The sequence below is a fragment of the Acinonyx jubatus genome, chromosome F2 (assembly GCF_027475565.1).
Source record: "Acinonyx jubatus isolate Ajub_Pintada_27869175 chromosome F2, VMU_Ajub_asm_v1.0, whole genome shotgun sequence".
NCBI classification, from domain to species: domain Eukaryota; kingdom Metazoa; phylum Chordata; class Mammalia; order Carnivora; family Felidae; genus Acinonyx; species Acinonyx jubatus.
Genome location: NC_069394.1, coordinates 56,114,147 through 56,125,000, shown reverse-complemented (window position 1 = coordinate 56,125,000; position 10,854 = coordinate 56,114,147). Strand labels below are relative to the sequence as shown.

General features: G+C 35.3%; 1 long non-coding RNA gene across 1 annotated transcript in view; it reads left to right on the top strand.

The window, feature by feature from the left end:
• LOC106968377 (uncharacterized) overlaps positions 1–9,425 on the top strand; it is a 63,215-nt gene extending 53,790 nt beyond the window's left edge. Inside the window, exon 3 of the long non-coding RNA XR_001429124.3 lies at positions 3,664–9,425. This is a non-coding gene — a long non-coding RNA (uncharacterized LOC106968377). The remainder of the gene's footprint in view (positions 1–3,663) is intronic.
• Positions 9,426–10,854: the final 1,429 nt, after the last annotated feature.

Below are 10,854 nucleotides of genomic sequence, written 5' to 3'. Positions count from 1 at the left end.
CCAGAGATCTCCTTTATACTACTATATTAATCAATTTTTTAAAAAATCCATGACAATGAGACATAACATCTTTTTAGCAATAGATTTCTAGTATGTAGGCTTTTGTGTATGTGTGATTAAAAAAAAAAAAAGACCAGCACTGTTTAGGATAATTTTTTTTTAATTTTTTTTTCAACGTTTATTTATTTTTGGGACAGAGAGAGACAGAGCATGAACGGGGGAGGGGCAGAGAGAGACGGAGACACAGAATCGGAAACAGGCTCCAGGCTCTGAGGCATCAGCCCAGAGCCCGACGCGGGGCTCGAACTCACGGACCGCGAGATCGTGACCTGGCTGAAGTCGGACGCTTAACCGACTGCGCCACCCAGGCGCCCCATGTTTAGGATAATTATTTAAACAAAAACTGCTCAAATGAGTTAAGCTGGAAAATCTCATTTTTCTGGGGGAGCACATTTTATATTAGTTCTAATAATTTTATATCAGTCATATTCAAAAGTCTTTGAATACATTTCCAGAGTATCTTAAGTTTCAGTGCTAATATTTGTGAGTAAAAATATATGAAATATTCTGCAAAGGCAAAACTAAACATTATTTTCTTATAATTTTAATTATACTGCTATTAAATTTTTTATTTAATGTTTCTTATTAATTAGAAAAAAGATTTGTTTTTAAATTTAAATGTTAGTTAGCTAACATGCAGTGCAATATTGGTTTCAGGAGTAGAATTTAGTGATTCATCACTTACATACAACACCCAGTGCTTATCACAACCTTAATACCCATCATCCATGTAGCCCATTCCCCATGCCTTCCCTCCATCAACCATCAGTTTGTTCTCTATTGTTAAGAATCTCCTGGGGTTTGTTTCCCTCTCTCCTCTTTCCCCAACTTCCCATATGTTCATATGTTTTGTTTCTTAAATTTCTCATATGAGTGAAACCATATGGTATTTGTCTTTCTCTGAATGACTTATTTCACTTAGCATAATACATTCTAGCTCCACCTACGTTGTTGCACTTGGCGAGATTTCATTCTTTTTGCTGACTGAGCAATATTCCATTGTATATCTATACCACGTCTTCTTTATCCATTCATCAGTCAATGGATATTTGGGCTCTCTCTGTAGTTTGGCTATTGCTGCTAATGCTGCTATAAACATTCAAATCTGTATTCTTGTGGCCTTTGAGTAAATACCCAGTAGTGCAATTGCTGGATTGTAGAGTAGTTTTAGTTTTAGTTTTAGTTTTCTGAGGAACTTCCACACTGTTGTCAGAGTGGCTGCACCTGTTTGCGTTCCCACCAACAGTGGAAGAGGGTTCCTCTTTCTCCACATCTTCGCCAAGATCTGTTGTTTCTTGTGTTGTTTGTTTTAGTCATTCTGACAGGTGTGAGTGGTATCTCATCATAGTTTTGATTTGTATTTCCCTGCTGATGGGTGATTTGTTAGGCATCTCAGATTATTGCATTGCTCAGAGTGTTACAACCTATTGTGGCACCTGAAAGGATTCCTCCTTGTGATAGGAGCAAGCCTGGACTTTACACTAATCTGCTTAACAACATCACTGTGAATTAAAACAAAACAAAATAAAAACCATAAAACACACAAATCCTCAACAGCCCCAGTAAAGGCAAGAGAGTCTGGCATATTTTAAACTACAGATCCTAAAATAAACTGCTACAGGAATCTCTTCTTTAACTTCATGATATTCCAGTGTGAACAAATTTTTGTTTTTGCTGACATTGGTTTAGAAAAAAAATGACCTAATAAACATGTGTAATTATATTGGACAGAGAACTATTATTCTCAACTTTGAAAGCAGGCCTTCATAGGAGTTTCTAAAACAACGAGATTAAAATTGTATAAATGCATTAAAAAACCCAAAAATATCACGAGTAGGAAAAATTTAAAAAGGAAACGAAGATTTAAGAAGTATAAGTAATCAAAATTAAGGATCATGTCACAGTGCTTTCAGATTTAAATTTTGCTTATCATTGCATACGAAAGTAGTTTAACTCTTTGAAAAAGGGTTTTTATAAAAGTTTAAATTGTTACGATTATTATGATTGCTATTGTAATCATGCTCTATATTATTTATAGCTAAAGAATATCTGATTGTTCAAGAAGTGGAATATTAATTGGGATTTATTAGCTTTATTTGAAATGCCTTAATTTTTTTTTTCCTTCTCTCATCTTTTGTGGGAAATTGAGCTCATCATTTTTGCTTTTGGCCCATCCAGAGGAGAGAGGAGGAAAAAGTTTATTCCAATCAGAAAAACTGCAATGAACTGAAGTTAAACCTAGTACACATTTTGTTTTTGTAGGCAGGTTTTGCTATTCACTGTTTGGGAAATAAGGAAATAAAAAAATTAGAACAGTGGATTTTTTTCCTCTCCTGAGCCTCTTTATATTTCACAAACAAATCCCACTCAGTTGTGAGCTTCTGGAGGAGAAGCGACATACACTATTCCTTTCAGAATTCTAACTATGGTATTGGCTTTGATAGAGACACATCCCGACTTTCAGATGAATCCTGATACACAGACAGCCTCTCTGGGAAGCTGGGGTCCTTTATGTAGAAAGTGGGGGTACAGCTGGTTTTTGGAGCACTTTGATGCCTTATTTGAAGTCAGTAAACAGTATATACAAAGAGTAGTTATAGAAAATATAGAAATGCATACTATATTTTCTGAAAGGTGAATGTTGTATGAATGTGTGTGCATGTGAGTGTGCATGTGTGTGACTGAAACAAACTAAATAAATGCTGGTTAAACCCATGGCTTATAGGCTGTGTTCAAATAAAGAGTTCCTATGATATTGCTGTTAACTCTTTAGTAAAAGTCCTAAAATGGTTTTAAGTTCCAGCTTAGAGCCTCAATTCAGTAATTGGAATGCATCTAGCCCAGTATATTATTCAACATTTTACTAAATCAAACTGAATACTTATTCTCCTCTCTAAACCACAATAAGCTCTATAACTGGAAGTGTTTTTCTGGAAGAAGTGAGATATTCACCGTCTACTCTCCTCATTCACTTCCTCTGGTTCTCACTGTAGAGTTGAAATGGGAGGAGGCAGAGGAGGTTGGGGATGGAAGAGAAGTTTTTATTTTTGGGTGGCTTCTCACTCCCTGAGCCTGAGGTTGGTTAAGGTGACATTTCTTTTTTCTTTATGAGGGGCTTTGGGGAAATTCAGAGTCCATCTTCAGTAACTGCAACACTCTTTCCTCTAACCCAGTCTTACTCCTGGCTTACCGTGCAATCTCTTTGTGGACCAAGTTTTTTCCACGGTAGGATACAAGGGCAGGGCAAAGATCTGTTACTGTCACCAATGCTCTCCTGCTATTTTCTTAGGGATGACTCAGACATCAGTCTACTCTCCCTGGTCTCACCTAGGTTTAGAGGTGCATATCAGATGCTTTCCACAGTCCTGTGGGTACCGCCTCATAAAGCATAAGGTAAGGTTGTAGTACCCCTCAGCCCTCTCTCTTTTGGAAAGGGGAATAGCATTGTTCATTACACTTCCAAGGTGCAGCTTTACAACTCTCTCTCAACCATAACCTTTCTTTATTTTCTTCATCTGGCCAATGGGTGTGGAGTTGCAAAACTCATAATTGTCCCCATAGTAAATTCTGCATTTCAAATCTTTTATATTTTTTTCTCCACAGATCTTCCATTTTACCATCTGTTACAACTTCATTGCAAAAGGTGTGAAAGAAGAGGGAAATGAAATTGGTAAATATTTTGAAGCCAGACTGAGATATTTGGCCAAGATTCTAGAACAGTGGAACTATTTTAATCAAAGGAAATCTTATGTGGCCAAAAAAGAAAATAACACGAATTGTACTCTTTGAAGTAGAGTTAGTTGATAAGCTTGGAAGGTGGATCTCCCTCCCTCTCTCCGCAATTCCCTGCTTTGGAAAGCACTGCCCTCTCCAGAAACCATTGGATCTGAAGAGTATGTATTGGAAAACCTCCCCTGAATACCACATGACGAACAACCAGAAGGTTTACACTACGGAAGACTGGAAAATCAGATCTGTGCGGGGAGACAATGAAGACTATGAAAACAATTAGAAAATAAGAATATGTTTGCAAAAAAAAAGTCATAAGGAAAGAAATTGAAAAAGATTTGAAAGCACGGTATTTCGTTTCTGTTAGTTTGTTAGCCAAGCAAAATTACACACATGACACAGGCTTCTTTCAACTTGATGTGCCGAATGGACGTGGTTATGTCATTAAACAATGCAATAAAAGGGAAAGAAACATCATGTTTTGCAGATGAAGAAGAAAAATATTTGTTGGCTGGAGACGCTTGCAGAGTGTCTCTGGCAGAGATGCGCCATTGGCGTTTGAAAACATGAGCACTCTGACTTGCTTTCTATAATGAAAAATTTACTTACATAACTTTATGCTTTTTGATCACTGTTCCAATAAGGAATTGTGTCCTTGGAGGCATCTAATAATCAAAGAATTACCTCATTCACACGATAGAACAATCACTGGAAAATATAATGGCTAATTGGGATTCTTGAAATTAAACGTGGTGGTGGTATTACTTGTGAAAGGAGACTAAATGGTTCATGATTTTAATTTTAATCCTAAAGAATGACTTTCTAATAGTCATAAATGCCTTTCTTTCAAAGAGGTGATAGACTTCCTGAAAATGTTCAGTCTTAATAAGGATGCCTATTTGGCATGCATGCTTGTCAAGGCATTCAAGTATCTGTGAAGTGGTTGACCCCCAATTTGTAAGTTATTTTGCAGTTTTCCATATCTGTCAGTCTATGACCCCCCTTGACTTTTAAGCTGAAATGTCGATATATCAGAAAAACGGTAACTATCCGGTTGCTAACTTTCTGTGGTCTCAACTTGAACTTTTCCCCACTGTCTCAGCTTACCCATGCACCACCCACCACAGGACAAGTATGCAAGTAAATAGCCTACAAAGGAGATGTAATTTTCTAGTGCTGCATTTCATTTGTCTTCAGGTGACATTGCAGTTCACCTCATGGTCTAAGCTACCAACACGAGACTTATCTCTATTTCCCTCCAACCATCTGACTTACCACATTTCCTGAAGATCTCCAGTGTCCACCCCTACCTATCGCTTGTGATTGACTTCCTTTTTCAGATAAAATTTAAGATCCTCAGCATGGAAAACCAAGTTGTTTGTAACCTGATCCTGGTTAATTGGTAGAGCATCATCTTTCACCACTTTTGCTATGACATGTTATTTTCTAGCAAAAAGGACTTTCAGTTCCACAGACACACACACTGAGAACAAACATATCTGTGTCTTAAAGGCCTCGGTTCTTTTTCTATATAGAAAATATTTAATCTACTTTCAACACTTGATCAAATCTTAACCATTTTTCTCTAATGACCTTTTTATCCCAGTTCAATACCTAATAAATCATTACATTGTCACAAATATATAGTAAGTATCTGTTGACCTTCAAATAATGCTACCTCTGAAGCATCATTGTAGAAATAAAATATGATGTACATGTATAATTTTAAATTTTCTAGGACTTATGTTAATAAAAGGCAAAAAAAGGAGGAGGTGAACCTAATTTTAATGACATATTTTATTAATTTTAAATCTTATTTCAAAATATAATCAATATAAAATTATAAATGAGACCTTTAAAAATTTTAATATGGTCTTTAAAATCTGGTGTGTATTTTACATTTACAGCACATCTCGATTTGTTCTAGCTAAATTTAAGTACTCGATAGCCTTAATTAAGTACTCAATAACATGTGGCTAGTGGCTTTTATATCCACAAAGCAGCAACAGTAATTGGTCAACCTTGGTTCACCAGTCAAATCCAGTCCAATATCTGTGTGATTTGGGAGCAAAGATAGATTCTCACATTTTTAAATTGTTGAAAAAGATGAGAAAAAGAATATTTATTGACACCTGAAAATGATATGAAATTCAAATTTCAGACTCCTTAATAAAGATTTATTAGAGCATAGCCATGCTCATTTACTTATAGATTTTCTGTGGCAAATTTCATGCTAAAAATGACAGAGTCAATTACTTTTGAGTGGCTGTATGACCCCAAAAGCTTAAAATATTTACCATCTGGACCTTTACAGAAAAAGTTTGCTGACTTCTGCTTTAGAGGGTTCACTCTGCTAGGACCACGATCACATGCTAGTTGTCTTTGTTTGCACTCAACACAGGGCTGACACACAAAAGAGACTTAATAATTTCAGAATAAAATATATTTTATAAATCCAATGAAATGAACATTTGTTGAACAACTACAGTCCTAAAACACATCCTCTCTACCTATAAATCATACCTTAAAATTTTTCCAGTTCAAAATATGATACCACCAGAACAGAGAAATGATAAAGCAGTCAAAAGCAGAATTCTCAATTCAGATCTGAGTCCAAGCTCCAGTTTTGCCCCATCTATAATCTGGAGTAATTTATTTACCTTCTGTAATCCTTTCATTCAGTATCTGTAAAATAGGGAAAATAATGCTGACCTCACAGGTTTGCAACAATTAAGTGGATGATGCATATAATAACAGTATAGTGACTGAACATGCTAAGTTTTCAATAAATGTTATTTTTGTACATATATCTGAAGTGTCCTATTCTAATTGACTCCTTTCAATAGCCTTTAGTCACTGCTTTTGAAGAAAGTGATACCTTAATTAATTTGTGTTTCAAAACTGTAAGTATTCATTTAGGAAAGTCTCACCACAACTATAAAAATATTTTGGACACTAAAACATATCGTTAGACTATTGGAGCTAGATGAGTCCTTTAAATGTATATACACACATACTCTGTTTAAATGGAAATGAAGAATATCTTCAAAGGGAAAAGGGGGATTTCTGTATAAAGAACATGAAAGAAATATTACTTAGAAAGCTTTAACCATTTTAGAATCAGAAACAAACATGTTTTAGCAATATACTATATAGCTTTACCCTAGACCCGTAAAACATTTAAGTCACAGTGTAAAAATTCATTAGTGATGGTAAATTGTTACAAAATATCGTTCTATTTAATATTTTAAAATTATTCAAATCACATAGCTCCATTTATTTCCCTTGTTGAAATGTTCCCGTAGCTGAAAATAACTCTTTGGACAGTTATGTTTCATTTAGGTTTTATGGCTCCTTGGAGTGAAGAGAGGAAGAGAGCTGTAATTTTCTGGACGTAGAGAATCGTTTGCTATGGTAAACTGGATAAATGCTTGGGTTGCCTCATGGGAGTAGCATACAGAAGAGTAGCTGGTTCTATTCTGCTGAGATGCCAGGGTCTCCCTATTCTTTCCAAATCAGTGGCCTTAGAGGGATCGTGAATTGCTGAGGTAGAACAATCCTTACTCCTCTTTATCTCTCATCTACTGCCTTTGAAATCAACTGGAGCCGCATACTTGGAAGCAGCACAGAGGGTAAGGCTGGAAATAAAAATATGGCCTAGGATTTGTGATGCTCAAGTGACTCTGATCCATTTCTCCAATAGCAGTAGGACTGAACTAAGCGAGACTTATCACTGACACATCGCAGTTCATAGTGTTCTAATTCATTTTACAGAAGTAATCCTATTCCAGCTCTACCATGACTCTTTTCAATAGAACGTGTGCTTTGGCTTCATTTGAAATAATTCTTCATTAAGTTCATAATACCCGATGTTATCAGATTATGCAGATACAGAAAGTGCCAGGCCTTCTTTGTGAGCAAAATTAAAGTGGTTAAAAACACCTATGATATGCAATGCTCACGTGTCACGTAAAATACACTCCCAACATGCCAAAATTTTCTCTTCCTTCATTTAAGCAGTTTCTGGAATTCTACACCTGTCTTTCTGACTAAATAAATATGGGGATAAACAAAACCATTTGCTTCCTTATTCTGCATACAACAAAATACACTTATTCTTTCTTATGTGTAGGATTGATATTTTAAAGCTAATGCTCTGCTTAGCACCTGTTCAATTTTATGGATGCCCTGCACATCTAAGGTACTGTAAACCTCATAGAAATCATGCCCTGTGTCTACCTAATTGGCTTAATATCAGTATATATTATTTTGTTTTGTATTTAGAGGCTCTTCATCATCAATTATGAGGATGTTGATTTTACTCTTTCACCTAAAATAAAAAATAAAAAAGGAAACTAAAATGTGTTGCATGCATTGGAACCATACATAAGGGAGCGAGAGAATAATTATCACTGTATAATATTTTACAATGGAATGTTTCAGATTGTTACTGAAATTAAAGTGTTGATTTTACTTTTTTCTTTTTAATTTGTAACACTATGTTCCACTTTTATAAATTTACTTTATGCATCAAAAATAGATGGAATTGTTTGAAATATTTATTACCATGAATTGGTCACAAACAACACTATGAAATAATTATATTGCCCTTAGCTTCCTTGGATTTAGTGATTTTTCTCCTACAAAAAAAAACAATATTCACATGGTTTTAAATGAGAGAAACCAGCCATTTACTGAAGAGAGAAATAAGATAAAGGGTCCAAAATTTAACTTCATGCTACTGACAAACACATAATTGGTATTATATTTTTGTCAATAATTTTAGTTAAAAAAATACTCTGTAGTTTATTTTAAAACTGTTACCGTGTAAATAATATTTTATTTAAGTGTATAATTATACATCAGTTTCAATTCAAAATAACATAATCTTTTGGATTCTTTAGAGTCTAGTTACACACTGAGTAAGCAGTCTCTTGTTTTAAGTCAAACTTCTATCACTAATCATGGAGGAACAAAGATGTGTCCAAATTTTGAAGGAACATGGGTGTCCCAAAGCTCAGATAATGAATTTTAGCTCTCTCTGGAGAAAAGCCTTTCCTGTATGTAGCCTGGCAATATTCCAAGATTTCTTTTTAAAAGTAACTCCATATGTGTACTGAAAATAAGCTAGTGATGTTTTAAATCAACTGGAAAGAGAGGCTGTTCTTTTCAATATTTTTTTCCTGAGCATAACTTTGAAGTGCAGCATTTGGGGATTATGAAGGTTTGGGTTACCTGCTGAATGAAGGCATGGAAAATTATTTGAAAGTACCCTTTTTTTGAAAGTGTACTTTAAACTTATGAAATATCACCTGTGGTTAAGAGAAGGTATGCAATTCAAAGCATTTTTTTTAACCTAAAGACAAAGAGTTAATTTTAAATTGTGATTATATTTTCCAAGTTTTCTATGGCTACAAGATCATAATCAAAAGTTTGCGGTTCACTTCTTTTTAAAGGCAAGGGATGATGGGGACGAGTAAGTGCTATTGACTTAAAGAAAATATCGGTACGTTTATAATGAGTCGGGTACTGTGCGCAAAACTGAACCAAAGACTACAGCTCACTATGCTCTAATGATTGTCTCACAGCAGGTATTTTAAGTGATTTCATTTCCAAATAAATTCAACTTTCATCTATTTCTTGGTAATGTGTTCTGAATTTACTTGATGCATCCAATACTACTTCAAAATATTCAACTAACATTTTTAGCAAGGGAAAAGTACTGTTTGGCCAAATTTGCATCATGTAAATATGAAGGAAAATGTATGTGAATAAGCATTCTTTTTCAGAATGCAAAGTAACTGTACTAATATGTCTTGTTTACATCATGAAAGATATCCTTTGCCTAATCTATCGCAGACACACGTGATATAGCTGGATACTGTCTAATAGCATTGTAAACAGACATGAATAGTTACATAGTTAAATATTTACTTTAGTACACAAAACATTTCACTCTATCCAAATAGGAGAATGCTTCCATCTTCTTTTAGTAACAATACAAGATGATAAAAAAGTAACAAAACATCTGACACTTACTAAAGTAAATGGCAATTGTGTTAAAAAATCATGCTGGCGAGAGATTGTAAGGAAATCACTACGGAAACTCATTTCCAAAGTAAGTCAACATTTTTAATAGGTAAATTATTCTTCTTTTATGTATTTTAAGTGCAATTTGGTAAGTTTATAACTTATAGTAAGACAGTAACATTCACTGGAACATATGCTACATGAAATAAAGGAATATTTATTGAGTGTGCCTATCATGTGGCAGGCATTGCGCTAAGGGCTGAGAAGCCAGTAAGATATATTGCATGCTAGCTATTGATAAGTGTTAAGGAGAAAAAGAAAATAGTGCAGAGAAGGGGAATACAATATTTTGGTTGTGTGGGAGGTTGTTGAAATTTTAGATATAGGGGCTAAAAAGCATCTCTGAAGTGGTTTTTGAGTAAGGAGCTCAGTTGAGTGTTCCAGCCTAAGGCACATGCATGGGATTCTTCTGGTGAAGAGTACCGTAGCTGTAGCTGCATGAACAAAGGTGGAGGAATTTGCAGCAGAAGAGGTCTGAGAGGAAACACAGACCAGATCAAGTAAGACCATGAACACCACCCAAAGACTTTGGATTTTAATTAGGATGAACGAGAGGATTTTGACCAGATGAATGATGAAATGTGAATTCTGTTTTGGCAGACCACTATTATTCTGAGAATGGACACTAACCAGGCAAGGACGGAGGCAGCAAGACAAGTTAGGACTCCACTGCAACCGTCAGGGAAGAGATGATGGTTTCTTCAACAGTGGATGAGAACAGTGTTAATGGTGGAGATATTAAAAAGTGGCTGAATATGATCCACAGTATTTTGAAAGTAGAGCTGACAAGGCGTGATGATTAATTTCATGTGGAATATAAAAGATTCAGGGATGTCAGGAGATAAGTTTAGAAGTTTGGAGTTCTCATGGACTGTAATGGAGAAGATTGTTAAAGAAGTGGGTTTGGGGAAGGGGCGCCTGGGTGGCTCCATGGGTTAAGTGTCCCGCTTCAGCTCAAGTCAGGATGCCAGGCTC